Here is a 23,936-nt window from a genome sequence, read left to right as displayed (position 1 = left end):
GGGGGGCGCCGCCGCGGCCGCCGCCTCCACCAGCAGCACCAGCGGCGCCGCGCGTTCGGTTTTGCCTCGAGCCCTTCGGAAGCGCACCACAAAGCGGGCTCCGTGCCTCTCCCTCCGCCCGCGGCTCCTCAGCGCTCGGCTCCGCGGCCAACTTCCCTCGCGGGGCTTGGCCGGCTCGTGTAGAAGGCGGCGGCAGAACGCTGGGCTGTCTGCTCGCGCTCCTCGCGTACGCACACCTCTCACCCCCTCGCTCCGGGTCTCGGGGCCGTGCTGGATTGCGGCCGCCAGCAATTGTCCGGTGAGTGCGGCCGCGGCGGGCCACGGAAGGGATGGTGGCGAGGCCAAAGAGGGGTGCGGGCAAGGCGGGCGCGCAACTTCCTCGGCGGTTGCCGGAGGCGGCCGGCAGGCTCTCCCCGCCCGCCTGCGCGCCCCCGCGCTCGAGGCGGCCGGGAACGGAGTTTGCGGCTCCCGCATCCCGCGCCCTCGCAGGAGGAAGCGCCTTTGTCAGGAGCCGGCCCAGCGCGCCCTCCCCCTCCACCTCGGAGCCCCGCGCGCGGCGGCCAAGTCCGAGCCCAGCGCCCCGCGCGGGGCCGCCTGCTGCGGGAGGGGAGCTCCGCGGGGGCGGGAAGGAAGAGGGAAATGAAAGAGAAACAAAGGGGGCGGTGGGCTTTTCTTTTGTTTGTGCGAATCTGCTAACTTCTTTCTCCTTCCTTACATAACACAGACTTCCAAGTTAGTCATTCTTTTTATTGTTGTGATTATTGTCATCTCCTCTGCGTGTCTCTCGCATTTCCTTTCATCTCTGGATCTCAGAGCGTTTAAAAACACTAATTAATTACACCTTCGTGGTCCCCACGAAACAAGTTAATACGCCCGTATTCCTGAGTGGGTAAACTGAGGTCCGGAAGAGCTCTCTAATTGATGGATACTCTTCATCTTCCACCGCGCCTGGTGTCTGAGGACCTGAAAGCATTTATGAGTAAGAACTCGTTCTCCGATGCCCCGTGGAAAAGTTATAGATGCTCATTTTAGTTAAAGGTTAACTGAAGTCTAAAAGAAGTCTGGGTAATTGTTAGGTAGTTCAAACAATAATTCTTGCATAGTGTTTGAATCTTAAAACCTCAAAGGACTCTTGAAAAATGCTTTGAGTGTGGAAAATACTGTAAATCATAAACCCACCCCACCATCTACTTTTATTTTTGTACATGCAGGTCTTTTATGAGGCAAGAGTGCAGTGACGGGGGAGCAGGAGGACAGAGGGTTTTTCTTTCTTTTTTTTTTTTTTTTTTTAATGTGAATTTGACATTTTAATCACTACACACGAGGAGATGTATCTTGGTTTTAACATCATCAACAGCCTTCCCATCGTTTAATCATCAAACATTACGTTAACAAATAATTGAGTGAGCATTTTACCCATAAGGTACTCGATGTGCAAAGAACTGAAGCTTTAAGTGTATGAAAAGGTCATCTGTTTGTTTTGGTTCAAAGCTGTGTACTTTTCCTTCTCTGCAAAAATGTTATTTTGTTTTCATAGCAGCTGATCTTTTGTTTCAGAACTGGCTTTGTCTTTTTCTACTTTGAATATGTATTATAACTGAGGAGAGATGTAAGGTGTTTGTTTTTTAATTTGAATTGTAGTGTGAATTTAAATTTTTGAATTGTGGAGAAGGTTTAGTTTCTTCAGTTCTTCTGCTTGAGCTTATGATGTTTTCTTTAAAACAGGAAATGTTTTCTCAAAGTGATCAAATTTACATCGCAAAACATTGTCTTTATTGTACAAATAGATCATATGAATTCCTTTTGTTTTTTTTATTCACACCAACAGCCTCTTCTGGAAGAGAATGCTTAATTCTGAGGACAAGTTTATTTTTGGTAGTTGAACCAAACTGGATGGTACCAAAAATTTAAGTGAAGCATCATTTCTACCATTTATTTCTTGAGATGAATAATGATCAGAACTGTAGTGAATACTTTTACCTATTACTGTTGAATTTAATTTTTTGTGATACAGTTGCCCCCAGATTTTAGATCCTGGTGGTTCCATCAGAAAAAGAAAGTGAGACGTTTGTTTTTTTGATTTTTCTCCCAAATCCTCTAACCTGTCCCCATCCTGTGGGATGTTTAAAGAGATCTTCAGTTTAAAGCAAACAATTGGAAGTAGAACAGTTAAATGTACGGAAAGTTGCATGTAGTGGAGTGGTTTTAATGCCTCATCTAATAAATTGACACTTTGTAAAGAGAAAACGTTCACTCGGGTTTTCATTAATGTTTTAGAGGTGCTGTAATGCAATAATAGTAGTACTTATTGACTTGAAAAAAAGCTAGAAATTGTGCCTTAGTGACAGATTTGGGGGGAAGGGGAAGAATCTGTGCTCTCTTTAAAATTGTCATTTCAGTGACCTTGCAGTTGGTTACGATGAACTTTTCTCTGTAGCTTTTACAAACCAAATTTACCAGAGGCGTTTGTACTTTAAAGGAAGCTACTAACAGGACCTCTTGGCTCAGTCAGTGGAGTCCAAAGGCAGAAGTTAGTGTCGACTGGCCAAGGCTGGCACTGCAGGTTTCCTGATATCTTTGGGACCCCTTAAAGAAATGGCAGAAAGGTACAGGGTAGGGAACTGAGTCTGGTACTGCCAGATGCTAAACAGGCACGTTTCAAGGGGAAGCCTCCGTACATTGCTCTTTGACGTCGTTTCAGCTTCTTTTCAGGTTGTCGTAATGTCACTTGTATGTTCAGAGTCTTGTCATTTAGAATGTGCCACATTAATACTGTCCGGTGGGTCAGATGATAAGGACTTTCTATGCCAATTCTGCTTTGTGAACAACTGGTTGCACACAGAAACTTCTGGAGCTAATAAAGATTTTAAGCCCAAACTTAGAATTGAAAACTATCTTTTTTTTTTTCTTTTCAATGTCTATTTATTTATTTTTGAGAGAGAGAGAGAGAGAGAGCACATGCAGGGGAGAGGCAGAGAAAGAATCCCAAGCAGGCTCTGCGCCCCAGCACAGAGCCCAAAGCTGGGCTCAAACCCATGAACCAAGAGATCGTGACCTGAGCCAAAATCAGGAGTCAGATGGTTAACTTACTGAGCCACCCAGGTGCCCTGAAAACTATCTTTCTAACATTCTCACACACATACATCTTGCCATTGCACATCAGTATAAAGCTATCCTAGTATTTATGAAATCAGAAAGGCTTGTATGGATTATTTTATTACATATATTTTAGCTATGCAGTGTATATTAAAATTTCAAAACGTCAGGTATATGATGGCATTAAGATGGTTGGTTCCAGGACTTTCTTTGGAAAAAATCATGTTATTCCAAAAGTTACATTTATGTCTTTTCATTGAAGAGAATAAAACAAATTTAAAAGCCAGTTGAAAGAAGGAAGAAGAAAATCAACAGAAAGAAACCTGATGAAGATGTTTTTAAAAAGTACAATATGAAAGATTCCTGGCATTATATAAGGGACAAAATTCTAGCTAAAGTCTATAAACAGTGAATTCCACTTAGCAGTTTCTGTTTATAGATTTCTAGCCATCTTTTCCAGATTTCCTCTAAATATGTTACACAAGGAAAGTAAATAGAAATCATTCTTTCAAGGGTTTCAAGGGATTTGGGTTGTTGGAGATTTTTTTTTACACATGTGGTAGTGGGGGAGGAGGCGGTCATTGTTTTTCTTTAAGTTTAGCCTCTGCCAGAGAAGATTTTCCCCACACTAATGTATGGAAATCTCAGAACAAGAACTATTGGTCACTGAAAGAACTAGATATAATTTCAAGTTATGCCACTAGCTTTTTCTTACATTATCTTGAAAGACCACTTCTTTTTCTTTCCAGAGGTTGAAAATAATTGTTTAACATGTTACCCTTAGTAGGTCCTACATAATTTTTGTTGTTATTGCTGCATTACTTTGCAAGTAATAAAGAGAAAGTACAAGATTTCTTGAGTGAGGGGTGCCTGAGTGGCTCAGTCGGTTAAGCATCCGACTTCAGCTCGTGATCTCATAGTTCCTGAGTTTGAACCCCCATGTTGGGTTCTGTGCTGACAGCTTGGAGCCTGGAACCCGCTTTGGATTCTGTGTCTCCTTCTCTCTACCCCTCTCTACAAAGCTCACGCTTTGTCTCTGTCTCTGCAAAATAAATAAACATTGAAAAAAAAAAGATTTCTTGAGTGAACATCGGGGAATTTCTGATTTTTTTTCTTTTTAAATAGAAATAAGTAATCAAAACATGAACATATGATTGGAGCCTTTCAATTACCATAGCTTCCTTCAGAAATAAAGTTGAGGAAAAGAGATTTGTTAGGTAATTTGGAAAAGAGATTTGTTAGGTAATTTAAGAGAAATGAATTGTAAATAAGTCTAAGAAGATGTGATTATTTTTTCAGAACGTATACATAATGTTTTAGAATTCTTTTTGCCACAATAAACTGTTTCAGAGAAGTAGAATTTTACATAGTACTACTTGCATTACCTCTGTAAAACTTTTATACACCTCAAAATACCGTTTACAGAAAAATAGAATATGTTGTTGTTGCCTGTAAATGAGAAAATTCTGACATTTGTTATTCCCCAGTTAATCTTGACCATTCCTGTAGTTTTAAAAAAAAGTTCCAAATTCAATACACATGTAATCTACTTCCTTTTCAAAGAATTTATTACTGATTTTTCTTCTATAATGAACCTCTTGGGATGTTGCTAATTCTAAAAATATGTATTACCCCTAGTTTCCCACCATCTTCTGCAGTTTCTTTTTGTATCATTTTTTGGCTACAATATGCTTTCTCCCCTAAATTGTCTAAAATAAGCTAAGAAATGTTTACACATATTTGACAAGAAATACAGTCATTTATTATGCTAAACTTCAGCTAAATTTCAACATACAGGGGCCATTGAATCTGTTTTGGAGATGGAAGTACACTTATTTTGAAAGGAGGGAGGTAAAGCAGGGACAGCAAATAGATTTCACCTTGGGTACCAAATCTGATTGCTTGGTGGTGGCTCCCTGGACTATATTTAGAAAACTGGAGTCCTAGTTCAGACTCAACAGGAAAGAGTGCTGTGATTAGCAGTTTCTGCTATTGGGTGGGCAGTGGACTTTTGGCATGAACACCAAATATTCATTCAGTAAGTATTTATTGGTTGTCTTTTATGGGTCAGGCACTGGTCTAGATGCTGATACCATTCACGCAAATTAAAATTAAAAGCTCTGAGACCCAGCCAATAAAATGAATAAAAAATTTCATGTTTTAAGGATAAATGAACTCATTTCCTCAAGAAATAAATAAGAAATAAAAAGGGAGAGGAAGCTCTAAGATTAAAAGAGACTTCAGAGACATATCCACTAAATGCAGTATATGGACCTTAGTTAGATCCTGCTTTGAGCAAGCGAACTGTAAAAAGGCATTTATGAAAAATAGGGGAAGTTTGGACATTGAATATTTGATTAAAAGGAATTGTTAATTTTTGTAGGTGTGATAATGTATTCTGGGTTTTAAACAAGCAGCCTTAACTTTTAGAGATCTAGTGTATTTATTAATTAAAATATCATGTCTGGATTTTTGCTCCAAAATAATTTGGAGGGGAGAGGAGCATTGATGAAACAAGATTGGCCATGTATTGAGAGTTGTTGAAGGTAGATGATGGATACCTGAGATTTCTCATATTCTCTCTACTTTTGTGTATGTTTGAAAATTTCTGTAATGAACAGTGTTACACACACACACACACACACACACACACACACACACACGAGAAGATAAAGGAGAGAAGGGGAAAAGGGACCAGGTGGGATGTGAGTATGGGATGGGAGGAGCATGGCAGAACACACCTCATTGAGAAAGACCTGAGGTAGGTGAGGGGGAGTAAGCCTTGCAGATAGTCCTGGAGCAGGGCGGAGGCACAGAGAAGGGCATGTACCTTGGCCCTGAGGTAGAGAGTCTTGACTGTGCAAGAAACTACAGGATGACCAGTGTGGCTGGGTTAGAAAGAGAGAGTAGCCGGAGATAGGGTCAGAAAGGTAAAGGGAGGGGCCAGGAGACCAGATTGTGTGGGGCCTGGTTAATTATCTATCCTTGCTTTAAAGTAAGGACATTTATTTTATACTTACCTAAAATATGTCTACTTTAGTCACCCTGGGAGCTATCTGTACACTTACTTCAATGATACTAGCATTACTCAAAATATTTTTGGAACTACTTTTTTTTTTTATTTTGGTAATTGCCTTTTAAGCCAATTTAAGAGCCACACATGAAAATAGCTCAGTACTATATATTTGCCCCATGTTTTTAGGGGAAAAGGAGGTCTAAAGACATGATATTTCATTTATCAGATATGACTCAGAGAGGACAGAAAGAAAGAAAGACAGACAGAAAGAAAGAAAATAAGAAATAACTTCAGGCTATTTCTAAAATTCAGATCCTCTTTAAGAAGGCAATTATGGTTTCTTAAAAATCAGGTCTACCCATAGACTGAAAAGGAGTTTCAATAATGTTGTGGACAATTGTAGCATCATTTGGAATAAGGATCTAACCTCTGAGAGTAACTGATATGGAAGAGACTATTACACTCATTTAGATATTTGTGTTTTGTCTGGTGCATTGAAACATACGTATACATACACACAAGACTATACATACTTCTTAATAATTAACTACTCAAAACAGTCACTGCAGATAAGTTTCTGTGTCAGGCATTTAAGACTGAAGAGATGGCATTTATAATGTAATGAAGTTGTATAACTTTCTTGTTGCTATGGCATACACTAGGAGAATTGAAAGACCAGCGCACATTTAGTGTTAGAGACTAATCTGGCTCTCAAGTCTTACATTCATGCTTCATTTCTCAGATTAATAGTTGCTTCCAGAACATAATGATTTCCCATAAAGAACTGTATTTAAATCTTTATTGTTACAGAAAAATTGAACCCATCCTTCAAACGTTTGAAAGACTCCCTCAAAAAAACCCTGCATAAATATGGACTTTAAAAATCTTCTACTGATAGGACAGTATACGTGTAGGGATTTCTAGTTTTGAATGATTTGACACTAAATGATTTAAAATGATAAATGATTTTCATTTTTTGTAGGAATAAGTTTTCCAAACTGAGAAACTAAACTTATTTCAATGATTTTTACTTTATGGATAACATTGAATAATAAAGAAAACCATTTTTTTTTTAGTTAGCTATGCATAATAGGAGGGTACAATATTTTCTTCTGTATCTTTAACCAATAATATATAGGATTTAATGGGATTAAGTAGAATTTGAGAATTTTTTAATATATAATAAATTCCAGGGGTGACTGGCTGGCTTAGTCAGTAGAGCGTGCAGCTCTCGATCTCAAGGCTGTGAGTTTGAGCCCCACATTGGTGTAGAGATTACTTGAAAAAAAAATGTTTTCATAAAATAAAATAAATTGCATAAAGTGACCACTAAGAATATAAGTACGTAACAGTATAAGGAATACTTTAACAAAACTCCCTGTTTTGAACATTTTTCAGAAAATTCTTTAATTTCTTTTTTTTTTTTTTTAATTTTTTTTTAACATTTATTTATTTTTGAGACAGAGCATGAACGGGGGAGGGTCAGAGAGAGGGAGACACAGAATCTGAAACAGGCTCCAAGCTCTGAGATGTCAGCACAGAGCCCGACGCGGGGCTCGAACTCACAGACTGCAAAATCATGACCTGAGCCGAAGTCGGCCGCTTAACCGACTGAGCCACCCAGGCACCCCAGAAAATTCTTTAATTTCTTTAACTCACTCACTGGTCCTCTTGGTGTGTATATATGTGTATATGTACATATAGGTAGATAGCCAGAACGTTTCTTCATATACTATATATTACTACTAAGATTGAGATGGTAGGCTAGATTATTTAATGTATTTTTTTTGGTTTGTTTACTTATTTATTTTGAGAGAGCAAGCATGAGTAGGGCAGGGGGCGGAGAGAAAGAACCCCAAGGAGGCTCCACGCCATCAGCACAGAGCCGGATGCGGGGCTTGATCTCACAAATGGTGAGATCGTGATCTGAGCTGAAATCAAGATTTGGTCGCTTAACTGATGGAGCCACCCGGGCACCCCTGTTTAATATAGTTTAAACACTAGCCTGTTAGCATGAACACAGAGCCCATGTTTAATTCTTGGGCTTTCCATTAATTCTGAAGGTATTTCCAAGCTATCTTTGATTCATCTGTAAAATACAATAAAATAATAATAGTTTTTTCATGAATGACTTTGAAATTCTGTGATGGGACCATACTGATGTGTGGCTCATTTTAGAAATAGCTTTCAGTCTGTTGATTTGTTGGTAGGATTATGAGTCAGTGTTTCATTTCCATTTTTGTGAAATAAATAACTTATGATGGACAAGGAAGAGAAAGGGGGAGGGGAAGGGAAGGAAGGAAAAAAAAAAATCGTCTCTCACAAAATAGTAAACGTGACCATGGATAATTCTTGTAACTTGGATCTACTTAATAGATAAAATGTATAAATTAAGTAGAGAATAGTAATAATAATACAGCTTCCATTTCAAGAAAAAAAGTTGCTTTGTAAAAGGTACATCTTAAATTTCATGGTGGCTTAAACTTTGTGACCATGATAAAGCCTGTACTTATTTTGGGAAATAATAATAATGATGAATTGATAATATTAATAATGATGATGATGCTAATTAACAGTAAGGAAGAATTATTTGAAAATTCAGTCTATTACTTAAGCTCTGTCGATTTTTGCAGCATCAGCTTCCAGGGTTTTTTCAACTTGTGCTTTGCAAGATACGTGTATTCCATATTTCTGCCTCTCTCACTTCACCTCTCTCTTACTTTCATCTCTTCCTCACTTTGTCACTGGCTTTGTTTATCTTTCTTTACTTGCTTTAGTGCCCATTGTTCTTCTGTCATGTTTTCTACACGTCTGCCATTTTTATACTTAAAAGTGGGCTTGGAATGAATTCAGGGTCTTCACAAGTATAAAAGGAGTACTTTTATATACTTCAAAAGGAGTAACAAATATAACATTCATGACAAATATAACACTCATCCTCTTTTTGTCTTACCTATTTAGCTTCTTTTTAACTTTCCTTTCTCCCTTTTTGTGTGTGGGTGTGTTACAGTGGAGAGATGGTATATTCCATCAGCGAGGCACTAATAGATAACTGTGTGACACAGAGGATATAGCACTTTTTGAAATGAATAATGTAGGAAACAGTAGTAAAGTCATTGGTTTGAGAGCTTCATGAGTTAATTCTGCATCCATCCAGAACCTATACCTAAACTAGCAAAATTTGATAGAATTATTAGCCTAGTGGAATTTCAAGTGCTGTTTTCAGCTCTTGGTATATGTTGTCTTTTCCAAAAACCTCAATCAGGGATTTCGTCATCATTGTAATAATAGTTAATCATAAATGGCTTTGGAGAAAAACTGTCTGAACTTAAGTTAAGATGCTTTTTGACAGTTAAGAGGAAAAGATAGAAAAATCAGTAATGTGGTAAACAAGTTAATAACTTCCGTGTCCTTTCGTGGAATGAATTATAAGGTGATTGGCCCTGATTTGTTGCCCGTTTTTAAATGCTCATTGTAGTTTCAACATATCAGTTGGCTTAATCTTTAGAAGGCACCATTAACTTTATTTTTTTAACAATAAGTGAAAACAATTGGAGGTGCTTTGCTGGTTCCTCAAAACCTTAGTGTTGGATTCCTGGTTCTTGGCAGGTAATATCCACAGTACCTCATGTTCTTCTGGGTCATGCCGAGTTTAATGAGCTACATGTACTGGAAGCACTAAAAGCTGAGTTTCTTTAATTTTAGATTACAGTTAACATAATGGATTTTCCTTTGAATTGTTTCTCACTACTATTCTTTAAATTTACCAAAGGACCAAAACTTCCAAATTACAAAACTAGTTAAGTTTATCATTCATGAGAAAATGTGTTGATGTGGGTTTCTTTTATAAAGTAGTGGTTGCTTCTGATTAGAAACCACAGTCATATAGACAAGCTTCATGTATCTGAAAGCTTTTTAAATTTACTTAACTGCTTTACTGTAATTTTCATTAAAGTGGGATGATTCAGCCTTGAACTAAGTTTTTTCAGTTCACCAAAGGAGCAGTGAATTTTGAGTTAGTGTCTTAAACTCTTCATCCTAGAGCTATCTGTTACTTCAGTGACACCAGACCTTTTTTATAATTCATCACTGATACTTAGTAAACAAAAAGAAAATCACATTTTGCTAAAGCTTCTTGGTTATGTCTCTTTTAGAAATTGTATGCCAGTTAATTTGCATGTAGTTCAGCACTTAAAGACCAGTCTTTAAAGTCTTCAGCCAGGATTTGCCTCCTGAAGCTCTTTAAAATGGCTTCCAAAAAAGGATTTGCTAGATGTCAGAACTGAGTAGGATGTTAATGATTCAATATGCCCCCTCATTCTCCTCCTACTTCTTAAATTGAAAGCTCCTTCATAGCATCTAGGTGCCCTGAGTCATCATGGCTAAACTCTAAAGAAAAAGTGTAACATGGAAAAACTCACCATGAAGTAAAATTGTCAGAAAACAATCTGAGTCACAGATCCTTCATTGATCACGGTGATACAACCTAGAGCTTGTGGACTTCATTTAAATCTCTGAATGTACTTGCATGTAAGTCTTTGTTACAGGACTTGAAATTGTGAGGACTTGTTTGTTCTCAGTTAATTTTTAATTGGTTTGATTTTTCCTATTATATTTAAAGGATTTTATATTGAATAAATGTATCAGAGAGGAACAGCAGGAGGATTCAGGATAAAAACCACTATATCAGAAGCTAAGAGACTGAGAGTTCTGGTCCGTTTATTTAGTATGCATCTCATATATTTCATTTAACCTCTCTGGGCTTTAGTTTCCTCATCTTTACAAGGTCAGCAGCTTGCCCTATGATTGCCCTCTTTGGAGCCAGTCCATGGTAGATATAGCTAATAGCTGACCCCGTCCCAGCTTCATACTCCCTTTTTGGTGCTGCACTGTCAGCAGCTGTATAGTTGGCATTCTAGATGAAGTCTGTCACCTCAATCTTATAAAGTCCCTTCCATCTCCATGATTCCATGAGTTTAAATGACTTGCCAATAGAGGCTGTCTCTTTCTGAGTCTTTACTGTTTTTTCACATTGAACATTCAGAATTGAAACTTACTCTGTGAATTAAGAATTCTATGTAGTCAGAGATGGCATGTTTATGTTTTGTGTAATTCCATAGACTGAATGTTTGCGTCCCCCCAAAATTCACGTGTTGAAACCTAATCCCTAATATGATGGTATTTGGAGGTAGGACCTTCGGGGAAGGGATTAGGTCATGAGGACAGAGCCCTCATGAATGAGATTAGTGACCATAAGACTCCAGTGAGATCCCTCACTCCTTCTGTAAGTGTGAGGACACAGTGAAAAGATGACCATCTAGGAAGCAGGCCCTCACCTGACACCGAATCTGCCAGTGTTGATCTGGGACTTCTCAGTCTCCAGGACTGTGAGGAATAAATCTCTGTTGTTTATAAACCATCCAGTCTGTAGTATCCTGTTCGAACAGCCCCAGTGGGCTAAGTGATGTTAAAAACAAATACTGGAGAAGATTCATGGGAACACTTAAAATCCCTAGTGGAGTGGAAACATTCAGAGTGGTTAGTGATGGCTTGATTTAAACTCCTTTCAACTCCTAAATGTTTCTATGGCAAAGCTTCAGGTTAGTGAGGTTCAAAGTGATATGTCTGTTTGAAGGGCACATAGTGAAGCAGAATGAATGCCTGACTGAGAGGGAAGTGTTCTAGCTCTGCAAACTTAGAAGTTTGACACTAACCTGGTTAGTGTCTTCGTGTAATGGTTTCAGACCATTCCTTCTCAAACATTAATGCATTACGCAGATTATCTGGGGGTCATATTGAGATACATATTCTGATTCTCTAAGACTGGATGAGTCTTTGAAATTCTATGTTTTTAACAGGCTCCCAAGTGTGTTAACTGCTGTGTACCGTGGAACATGTTTTATAAACGTGTTATGATGGTTTGAGGTTCTTCTGCCCGGGTCTTCAAATCTTAACTCCATTTCTTTTTCTCTGACTCTTTCACATGAAATTTCATTAAACCTATTTTTGAAGCCTCATTTTTCTAGGCTTATTCCCTATTTTCTTAGTTTGATAGTTCGTTTAGGTTTGCTTTTTCTCTCTTCCCAGAACCAACTTCATAGGTGGTCATTCAAGTTAGAGGTAAGGTAGCATATTAAAAAGAGGCTTTGATTTAAAGAAAACTGGATTTAAGTCCTACCACTGATTAGCAGCTTTGCTGCCTTGGACAGTTGACTTAGTTTACTTAACCTCTCAAAGCTTTGAAAGCCTTCTTACAGAGTTGTTGAAAGGAATAGAAATAATATATAAAGCCCTCAGCACAATGTCAAGTGTGATGTAGGTGATCAAAAATTGGAAGCTGTTTTTATTCTTACTAGCATCTTGATTTGTAGAAGTGGAAAAACAGAAGAAAAGATCTGTCCCCAACCCAGGACCTCCCCGCTGTGTGCCACATTCAAATTTTCAACTGCCTGCTAGACATATTAATCCAAATTCTTCAAACTTGCCATTGTCAAAAAGATCTCTTTATTATTTTTTTCCCTGTCTGTTCTGCCTCCTTCAGTCCTGATGGAACTTAATGTTTCACTCTCCACATGCCCAAGCCAGGAACTTGTCAGTTCCGCCTTGGTGTCTCAGGTACTGCTTTTCTCTATCCTCATTTCCACGTTCCCTTTGCCTGGGTTCTTTATCCTCTTTCACCTGGGCTCTTTGTATCTGATCTTGTTGATTCTAGACTCCTCATGTTTTTCACATCCTCCATAGTGCTTTCAAAGTTACTTTCCTAAAAATTCTTTTTTTTTTTTTAATTTTTACAACCAGTATTTCTTAAATGCTTACTATGTAGAAGGCTGTTGCAGGCATTGAGTGTATGGTGAGAGAACAGAATGAGACAGCTCCTGATGAAAGTCACAGACTAGGAAGGGCAATAGATATTAAAAACAAGTAAATATATAAGTAAATACAGAACAGAGTGCTAAGAGAGAATGACAGAAGGGGACCTGTGTTATATTGTATATTGGGTGGTCAGAGAATGCTTTCTAAGGAATTAACATTTAAGCTTTTATCTCCAGAATGAGGAGTCAGCTAGGTAAAGAGCAGGACAGTGCTGTTCCAGGCTGAGGGTACAGCATGTGTAAAGACCTCGAGTAGGTTTTTAAAAGTGAAATGATAGGACATGGTGATAGACAGTATATGGAAGATGAGGGGGAAGGAGTTATTAAGGACTTCCAGGTTTCTGGTAAGAGCAATTACTGGGTTAATAGTGGTGCCATTTACTGAAATAAATTAGGGATAGGATAGGTGAGAGCAGGGGGTAGAATCATGAGTCTAGTTTGTCAAGTTTAAGAGTCAGAAAAAAACAAATATAATTATGTCAGTCTATTCTGGTTCCCCATTTCCTAAAAATCTAGTCCAAATTCTATCTTATAAAGTCCTTAAATAGTTGACCCTTATCTACCCTTAGCTTCTCCCTCACTTCCCTTTATTACTGTGCATAAGCCATAATGAAATTCTCATTGTTCTCAAAACAGTTTTGAACCTTTACATATGTTACTGCCTGAAATAAACCTCTCTGGCTGAGGCCTTTTTGCCATTCAAATCCTATCTTGAATATTACTCTTCTATAGAATTTTCTCCAACTTTTTCATGTTTAGGTTAGGGTCTTGGGCCTTTTTACTGCCATTTGGTTAACATTTGGTAATACATCTTTTATAGCATTGATCACATTGTATTAGAATTTCTCTTTTGACATACCTGGACACATTTCATTAAACCATGGGTTATGTGGATCCAGAGATCTAAGCTTGTTGTTTTTGTGTTCCTGGGATCTAGTGTATAGCAGCTGCTCAGAAAGTGAATGACTGGATATTGTTCTTATATAAAGCAGTCTAATCCTACCCCTAAACTAGGATGAGTATTCTTTGTTTCCATGAGGCCCTGAGACTACTTTTACCATATTACGTTGATGTTAAATTGTTTTACATCATTTCTTAAGGACAAAAACCGAGTCTTGGTTTTCCTTGTTTATGTGGTGCCCATTACTGTGCTTAACATGCAGGAAAATTCCAGTAGACTATAGTTTCATATTGTGGAATATTTCATCAATACAGCCTTCCTTGGATGGGCATTATGGGAGCTGGAGGTAGGAAGAAGGGAGACTCAATGTAATGATCAACATACATCAAATGTTAGTTTGCTGTTCCTGATAAAAAGATATATAACTGTATTTAATAAAATCCTGTTATTCTTTTGAAATACCTCTGGAGGTCACTTACTCTCTCCATATTGCTAAATTTAGTGATACTTTCTTCAGTATTTAGTTACTTGACCTCTCAGCAACATTTGACATTGTTGATTGCTTCCTACTTTTTGAAGCATTCTTCTTCACTTCCAGGACATCATACACCATACACCAGCACCTTGATGCTGTTGCTTTTTAAAATCGCTTTCAGGAACTGCTATTCTTTCAGATTCCTAAATTTTTGAACTCCTCAGTGCTTCTCTAGACTTTCTTCTCAAACTCTGTATTCATTCCCTAGGTAATTTCATCTGTATGTTGAATATTTCCAGGTTTATATTTCCAGCCCAAGCTCCAGACTTGTATATATAATTGCTTCTTACTCTCCATGGATATCTGAAAGTTACCTCAGATTGCCATGCTCAAAGTCAAACTTACAGAAGCCTCAAGAGTACCTGGCTACAAAAGTTCTTGAAGAGTTATTTACTACCCTTCATAGAAATTAATTTCCACTGTTGTCTGCCTCACCCCAGTTCTCTTTTGCAGAAGGTAGTTTCTATACTAAAGTAAATATTTTAAACTAATTGACAATATAAATATTCAAGTAAATAGAAATTAACTGTCAAAAATCTATAACAATAAATCTTTATTGAGCTGTTGCTATGTGCTAGACACTTACTTTTGAAAACAACTCTTTGAGGTGGGTGATGGTATGTTATTGAAAGGTAATAGACTATAATGCTTATTTGTAAGTATCGACTCTTAACCAAGACTTCTCAGGTTCCCATTCCAGATGCCAGCCTTACCACTTAATTAGCTGTATGACCTCTGGTAACTTACTGATCTGGGCCTCAGTTTCCTCATCTATAAAACAGAGATGATATTATTCATCTCCCAAGAACGTTATTAGGAGTTAGAGAATAAATATATAAAGCTCTTTCAAAAATACCTGGCACCTATTACGATAAGCACTGTGTACATGTTAATGTATTACTTATTATCTTAGGTTTACAGGTGAGGAAATTGAGCCTCAGTAGGGTTGGCCCAAGACTTACAGCTATTACATGACAGTACCAGGAGTCAGCATAGACAGTCTGACTCCAGAACTCCATTAACCACTCTGTTGTACTTCATCTCAACTAATAATAATCTGTCTCATCCTCTTGCACACAGACTTCATATTAATGGTTTCATTGTGACCATGAGAGTATTGTTATTCATTCTAGCACTCATACCTGGTGTTTAAAATGTAAAAGATCTAAAATATGCAGGTAAAAGCTCACTTTAATATGATATGAGAAACACAAGGATATGCATTTTAATTCCGTTTTATTCCACATGCATTTTTTCTTTTTCTCTCGTTAGCAGTTAAGTCACAAATCCCTAAGAAGTAGAAGTACTAATTTTATATTACTCTTAAGTGTCTTTAGTTGTTGTGAATTACTCTGTTAAATCTTGTTCTGCTAAATATTTTCAGGATAACTTGGGAGCTCAAAAACATGTCATATTTCATAGTATGCTTAAAAGCAATAATTTTTGTGATTATGATCACCTCTTTTGAAATTATGTAGTTATTTGCCTATTTTTAAAAGACATTTCAATTTCCCAAGGAAGTTTTCCTTTTGATTTTATCAGCTGCTTTTTGAATAGGAACTTCAATTTTAGTACTTTGAGGTCTTTGTATTAGGTTCTGTATGTAGTTGAATCTGCTTAATTTTGTAAGGTTTAGTCCCTGACTCTCATTTAGGCCTTTAGTAAAAAGTGCATCTGGTTATTATTTACAGTTTCTATAGATGATTTACTCCCCCACTTCTCCATTGCTTATAATTTTTCCATTGTTGGTTTTTTATTATTTCTTTGTGGCAAAAAAAAAAAAAATTCCTTTGTGTTAAGACAATATAAAGGCAGAAGATAAAAAGTCTTTTGTAGCCTTTGAACTTAGCAAGGAGAGGGGGTTTTGAGAAGGAGAGTAGACTGTGAACCAGAATCATTTATGAGGAAGAGTCTGTTTTACCTTGTTTTTGGAACTGAATTCTATGACCTACTGTATTTACTCTTGAGGGAAACAAACACACTTAAAATAGTTGTTATATCAGTTAAGACTCTATTGAGACAGAAAACTCCACTCAAACTGGCTTAAGAGGGGAAAAGGTTTACTGGTTTGTGTAAACTGGACCAGGATAGGTATGGCTTCAAGAATGACTCCACCCAAGGATTTAATAATGTCAACACTCAAGTTCTGTGCTTTTCTTGGCACTGCTTCCTCCCTGTTGGCTTTATTCTGGAGCCCTACCTGAGCAAAAGATAACTTTAATCCCTTCAGCCCCTAAATCCTTAAGGTGCCCTCTGTATCTGGAAAGAGGGACCGTCTTTTTCCTAGAAGCCCCAGCAAAAGTCTCATTGCATTTTACTGGCTCAGACTGGCCCACTCCCCTTGTGGCCATGGGAATGTGAAGCTTGGCTTGTCTGGGAATAAGCCATATGCCCAGCCATCGAGTTTGAGGGCACAATCAACACCACCAGATACACATAAACTGTAATTTCCAGAAAGGAAATGAAGATACCGTTACAGGAAGCATGAATGTATGCTGAGCAGCAGAAAATAGATGTCCTTAACTCTGGTTTGTATCTTTTCCATTTTAAGAGTTAGGGCTCATCTAAGGAAGACCAATTTGATTTTTTTTTTAATTTAATATTTAGTGCTAATTTGGAATTTATATGATTTCACTTCCAAATTACTGTTTTAAAGCAATATATAAATGGTAATTGCTAAGACTTTTCACCTTTGAAGAACTTTGAGAATATCAATTTTTTTTAATGTGGTCCTACTTTAACAAATACCATGCTATTAATTATCCTATTAGCTGTAATAATCAAATTTGCTGATAACTACTAGTTCTTGTGATATACAACAGTGTCTTTATAGATTCTGTGTTTTTCTAGGTTAATACTTTAATGCCTTGAGCACACTGGGTTTTGAGAACAAGAAGTTCATAAAGAACCTCCCCTAGATACTCAGGGCCTTGGGGGAGAGGAGAAGCAGTAAGGGGTGATGAGGGACACTAACAAAGGCTTTATGTATTCATTACTGGAACTGATTTTAGTCTGAAAATGGAAACTCAGTTATTACTGAAAAGGAAAATTAAATAACTATTGTACTTTTATTCTTTTTAACACCAAAAATATGAAATGAAGTGGAAAATTATATTTAGATTTCAGTCTCTAATATAATCATTTAGAGAGCTCCTTAGCTCCTTCCATTTTTTTTTTCCTCCTTCCATGTCTTTCTTATGTCACATTAATATATGTGAATGAGTACAAACATCCCCATAAGGCCTTACCATTCTATAGTATTTAGGAAATTTTAGGGTTTTTTCTTTTAGATTTCTTAACACTATAGAAATCTTTATTCTTTACTCACCAAATTAAAATGAAGAGTTCACAATATCTAACTTAAACATATATTTAAATTTTCTTTTCCTTTATTATTAAGTTCTACAAAATGAGCAAAACAGTTTTTCCCTTAGAGGAATTTTCAGCTCAAATAGGAGATAGCACAAGATTATACCTACTATAATCTAAAGCTGGATATGAGGATAAGTGTTTAGAGGGTAAGGAAGGACCTCCTGATTGGAAAAGGCATACCAAATGGATCTTGAAACATGGGAATTTTTTACAAGTAAGTAGTGATAAACATTAAAACAACTATTGTTTACTGAGCATTGTTTTTTTGTTTTTTTTTTTTTTTTTGTCAAAAAAAGTTATATATCATTTTAAATCTAGAGAAAAGCTGGAAGAATTTGAATTATGGTGGATCCTAAAGATATATGGTTTAAAACTTAAAGATCAAAAGTAATGGAACTTATTGGGACATATCAAATGGGAAGTTTTCTATTTCAGCCACCACAATAACACTTTGTAGTATAAATAAAAGTTGATAATTTCTAACATAAATTACATTGTTTCTCAAGAGGTAATCAATGATAAGAATAAAAACTTAGTAGTATATACATTACCTTAGAAGGTGCTAGATTAATCTTCTAATATTAGTCATTAAAGAAATTCCTGTGATTGTGTATGGATCAGCAATATTAGCGATTGTAGTCTGTACTCTACATCTGCTAGAATCAGCAATGTATTTATTTGCTTAGTTCTTATGTATATATTAATGTGTTTTACAAATATAAGATTGTTCATTTAAAGTGGACTTTCCAAAATACAGTGTGACTTTAAATGAGTGGTCTTGGGAAATTTATAAATACTCTGAGTATTTACTGCAGAACATTTTCATAATCACAAAAAAGAATAATATATTTCATAAGTTATTAAGAAGTTATGTCCTTTTTTGAAGTACTAAGAAGAGATTAGACAGAACCTATTTGAATATGATTTTAATTGCAGTTTATTGAGTTACATGTCAAAGAGCTCAAATTAGTTTAAGTAAATAAGATTTAAATTTATGATACTCTGAGCCTAGTACTTTTTCATTGAATGTCAAAGGTATGTTAAAGTTTCTACATTTATGTTTCTCTGAAAAAGATTGTTCTGACAGTAGTTTTAAGCCATTTTCACAATTTATTGCTGTCTAAAAATTTCCCTTGAGTTCACATTTTGTTCTGAATGTCTTGGTTTCTTTCCTCCACCTACACACAGTGTAGAAGGCAAGTGAAGCAGGAGTTGCAAAGTAACAGTGAATTTAAGAACCTTGGCTTTTTTTCAAAACAAAATAAACCTTTATCATAAGATTGCTTTTTATTGATACCACAAAAGAGGTAGGGGGGCTTTTGGCAAGTGTTCAGTAAATGTGTGAATGACCTAATTGATTTAGCTGGAATGAATAGGAAGCTTTGCCATTTGTCCTTATAAATATTTGGGCTCAGTAAACACAGTGATAAACCAAATACTTTATGGTCAAAGGTTAAGGAAAAAAAACAGTCCACCAAACTTACTAATCCAAATATCAGCAATTTTATGTCCGAGTCAGGGCCTTCAAAGAGAAAGAACAATATGTTAATTACAATCTTGTTTATTTCTATTATGAAAAATAATTATGTTAACTTATGTAAAGTCCAATTGTTTGACAAATGTTGATATGTGAAAATATTAATGGAGATCCTTGCTGAGAATTGTAAGCTATATGAAATTCAAAGATATGTGTAGAATTTAAACATACTATCATATATTCTACAATAAATCTCCAATAAAAGCAGGAGTCATTATTAGCACCAATAATTAGAGATGACAATAGAAGCAAATTAAGAATTTTTTAAAAATTCATTATGGTTTGTCACATTAGTTCAATTCAGTCTGTAACTGTTTTAAAAATGTAAAATTTTAGGAAATTTTTGAGGTCTTATAAAAATGTTTTCCCTTCAATGAGAGGAAAAGAAGAAAGAAATGTTGATGGCAATTAAAATGTATGCAGTACTTTTAAAAAGTACATTTGCAAATCTGATTTTTTAGTTTTAAAAGCATAGAAGTGTATCATGTATAATTTTATTTGCCTCTTGGCTTATATTTGCTTATCTAAAGCTTGTATTTGCTTACATGATTTAAAAAAAGGATATCAGAAAAATTCTAAAGGGGAAAAAAGTGTTTCTCCTAATTTTAATGGCTCCTTTAAGAAAGAAATATTCCTCATTTAATCTTTGTATCTGCAACTCCTAGCGCTGTACCTGATACTTGTAGGCATCCTGTAAATGTTTACTGAACTAACCTCAATTTTAGGAATTTCGTAATAGGATAGTATTATCTTTCTGGGCTATAAAACTGTACTTCTCCCCTCCCCACACACCCACTTTTGTACCTCAATTTTGGTACAAATAGGTTCTCAGTTTTGAGCGTGAAGAAAACTGGTTGATAGTTTCATCTCCCCAATCTTAGCCTGAGCTGAAATTACCCAAAAGGGAACTTGACTTAACAGCATACCATCTTTTCAGGTATCTAGAGTCTAGAATATAGTTTCTAAATGATATGAATGGGAAGAGTCTATTTTTATCTGAGATGATTGATGGGAAATTTTCCTATCTAGTGGTCAGTCCTAACAAATGTTGTTAGAGGGTAGCTAAATTCTAACTTTCAAATGTTAACTGAAGGAAAAGCCTAGATTTTACTTTCCAGGTACAAGTATTTTCCAATTTCAGGTACAGCAATCCTTTGACAACAAGGAATAAAACTAGGATTAGCAAAATTGCAGTTGTTGGGGGGGCTCATTGGAAATACAGTTTGAGAAAAAGTTAAAACAGCATTAAATGAATATTTGGCACAGCATTGTTCCAGATGACATCCACTTCCAATTCAAGCCATGTTAACCAATGTTAAAAACCTGACTCACTTAACATTGTTTAGGAAACATTGCTGTGATGTCATAATCTACCAAATCATAGTCTCGCAACAAGTATATAATGAAACATGCCTCTGAAAAGTTTTCAGGTCAACTCTTAATGGCATGGAATTTAATAGGTTTTATGCTTTCATTCTCCCTTGTGTTGTTTTTTTAATAAGCATCAGCAAAAAGGGATATTAACAACCTGGGCTTTTGCAAATTAATATGTTTTAAGGGAATGTTTTTTTCTGGTCTTGGTAGTCTGTCCATTGTTGAAAAAATATAAGGTAAAGAGATTTTCTCTATTGTGAGGTAATAAAGGGGAATCGATAAGCGCTGACATGCTTTTTGTTTGCCCTGAACTGAGTTTTTGTAAGTGAAGTTTCATATTTTGGTGGACAAATATTGAAAGTCCTATTGGTGAGGAATTTCTTTGGTTTTCTTCCAGCCTGCCTCAACCCAGCTTCTCATTCCTAAAGGTAAACTCAGACTTAGTCAAGATTGTCCTGGTTCTCAGTACCCAAAAGTATAGAGACCATGTCCAACATCAGAGATTTCTTTTGATCAGTTTTGACCTGGCTGGTTTCAAATGGTTTGATAAACATCTTCCAGCTGCATATACAGTTTCTTATTCCTTTTACAAACTTGCATTGCAGAAACATCTATGTAACTCATCTCACTCTAAGAGCCCACATTACTGGCCTGTTCTTGATCCATTCGCTCTGAGAAACAATAAAGGTATAAACCCATCCCTCTTAGTGACCTGAATGGTCTCCTGCCTTCCTTAGGAAAAGAGCCTTCCCTCTGGGAGAAGTTGAACAATAACGTGCACAAATGCTGAGGGAGCCCACACCAGCCTCCTATATTCATCAGTATATATTTTACAATTTCCTAAATAGTAAACAATTGCCAAGACATGTGAGCAGAATCAGTAACTAGAAAAAAAAGTCCAGGCTGCCTGTACCTTTACATACATTACTTCATCCATTTTGTCTTCATGCCTATGCATCTTCAGATTCACTTTTGTATCGGTTTAATCTGTTCTGAAGGATGACTGTTTCTTTGAGATGACTTTCCAAGAATCCCCAAAGTGAATTTTATGTGTGATACTACAGCCTAAATTTTGGTCACTCTGTCCCAAAATTCCACCCAAATTTGACATAATTTGACATAACACAGTGTTTTTATCGTAAACATTTTTGGCAATTTCTGGCCCTGGTTTGATTGATTGATTGACCTTTGCTGTGTGGAATGGTGGAAAGGACAAGGGTTTAAATTCAGATCATAACTTTTGCTGCGCAGTTTCAAAATGACCTTGAGTAAATTATTGAGCCTGATTTCCTCATCTGTTAGAAGACAGTTGTAAAGATTGAGTTTAACACTTAACAAAGTTCTTAATACCTGCTACCCAGTAGATGACACACTTGTTTTCTTCCCCTCTCTGAAACCTTGTGTAAAGACTTTTGATTAACTCCAGGTCCTTAAGGTCCACTGTATCAGGCACTTCTTTGCCTTTCAGCTGCATCCCATTCAGTTATTAGATAGACATTTATTCAGTGTTTGCTGATAGTGCCGGAGCTTACAGAGACATGCTCCTTGATTTCCACAGATTTACTGTTTATCTGTCTCCTAACCAATCACTTCCCTCCAGGGAACCTTTTTACTTACCCTTTCTTGAGCACACAATCCAGTTTTTACTCCCTACCTTTTTTGTCTTGATGCATGTGTTTGTTTCACCTGAACTGCTATTTCTCTGCTTATCAAAAACCCCCTTCTGTGAAGATTTTCCTGGATCCTCTTCCACCAAAGTGGTAATACTTTTCTTTGCAGTCTTTCAGTACCTCTGGTCTTTTGCTTTAATATAGTATCTGTCCTGTTCTGATTTAGGTTGGGCTGACTATAAATAAACAAGTGGTGGTGTAGGGAATTACACCTTTTGCATTCATTTGAATACTCCCAGAGCTTCTGGCATCATAGTGAATGTTCACTGATAATTTGTTGAATTAGTAATTGCATTACTAGTTACTCTAGATGCACAAAATTAAAGGTAAGGAGATCACAGCCCTCAGTTTGAAAACTACTCAAACATCCAAGTTAATTAAACCACAAGGGACACCTACAGTTGCTATTTTTAGTAGAAAAAAAATCATTAATAAGCATTTAATGGAAAATACCAACCTAGAATATTGGAAGAGGGATAGCTCTTGAAATCTTGTCTTGTAGAGATTGCATCATCTGATAACCTAGAAATTATAGTTTTTAAACTATTTTTAGCTATTTAACCAAACAGGATTGTAAGGTATTATATGTAGCTAATATTTACTTTTATAATAAATGTAAGTAAAGTGTATTCCTGAGTTGTGTGAGCCATACTAGTAAATTATGGAACATGAGTGGGGAATGGGAACCCCGGATGGATAGCCTGTTAGTCGAAAGTAAAGATAGCCTGGGATTTGTGACTGGCATTGGAAGTGGGATGGTCTTTTGGGATTGAGCCCTTTAACATGTGGGATCTGAGTTAACTCCGGGTAGATGTTGTCAGTTGAATTGAATTGTTGGACACCCACTTGGTGCCAGAGAATTGATGAATTGATTGGTGTTAGAGGAAACACTGTGCTCAGTTGCATCAACTGAACGTGATGTAAAATATCAGCAAAACGTGAACCAAAAAAATTTGTGTCTACAATTAAAGCTAGATTAAAATAATATGAGGTTAGAAATTCCAAGCCTAATTGTGAATTTTGTGATCTCTGGCACAAAAAGCATTTGGTTTGGAAAAGTCTTAATTAAGCTCTGTTTGTGAAAACTTGTAGAATGTTCAAATGATTACTTTCCTCAACTTCTCTGGTTCAACAAGTAGTAGGAATTAAAATATTTAGAATTTTTTTAACTTATGCAAGTTCTAAAGTTGCATAAGTTCTTCTGATCTCTTATTCTTTAAAAGATCAGTATTTGAATTCCAGATGAATGCCAGCATTCAGTGATCTCAAGTCTATGTAAGAGTTGGGTTTTTTTAATGTGGTAATATTTTATTTATTTGTTATTTATTAATGACAGCTTTATTTGAGATGTATCATACAGTTTACCCACATCATGATGATCAATTTTAGAACATTTTCTTCACCTGAAAAAGACACCCCTTAGCCTTTAGCCATCACTCCCCAAACCCCAATTCCCTGCCCTTACCTTATTCTGCCACTAATTTTACTTTCTTTCTGTGGATTTGCCTATTCTGGTCATTTCACGTAAATGGAATCATACAATACATAGTCCTTTGTGAGTGG

General features: G+C 36.5%; 1 protein-coding gene across 7 annotated transcripts in view; it reads left to right on the top strand.

Moving 5' to 3' along the window:
* The first annotated feature begins 215 nt into the window (after positions 1-215).
* The window catches only part of PELI1 (pellino E3 ubiquitin protein ligase 1), a 68,772-nt gene continuing 45,051 nt past the window's right edge, over positions 216-23,936 (top strand). For all 7 annotated transcript variants that reach the window (XR_006200711.1, XR_006200709.1, XR_006200710.1 and 4 more), the window contains exon 1: positions 216-298. The gene's annotated coding sequence lies outside the window, so the exon portion shown is untranslated. The remainder of the gene's footprint in view (positions 299-23,936) is intronic.

This window comes from Panthera leo, chromosome A3 (assembly GCF_018350215.1).
Source record: "Panthera leo isolate Ple1 chromosome A3, P.leo_Ple1_pat1.1, whole genome shotgun sequence".
Taxonomy (NCBI): Eukaryota; Metazoa; Chordata; class Mammalia; order Carnivora; family Felidae; genus Panthera; species Panthera leo.
Note: the sequence above shows the minus strand (reverse complement) of the source record. Positions and strands in the feature narration are given on the sequence as shown.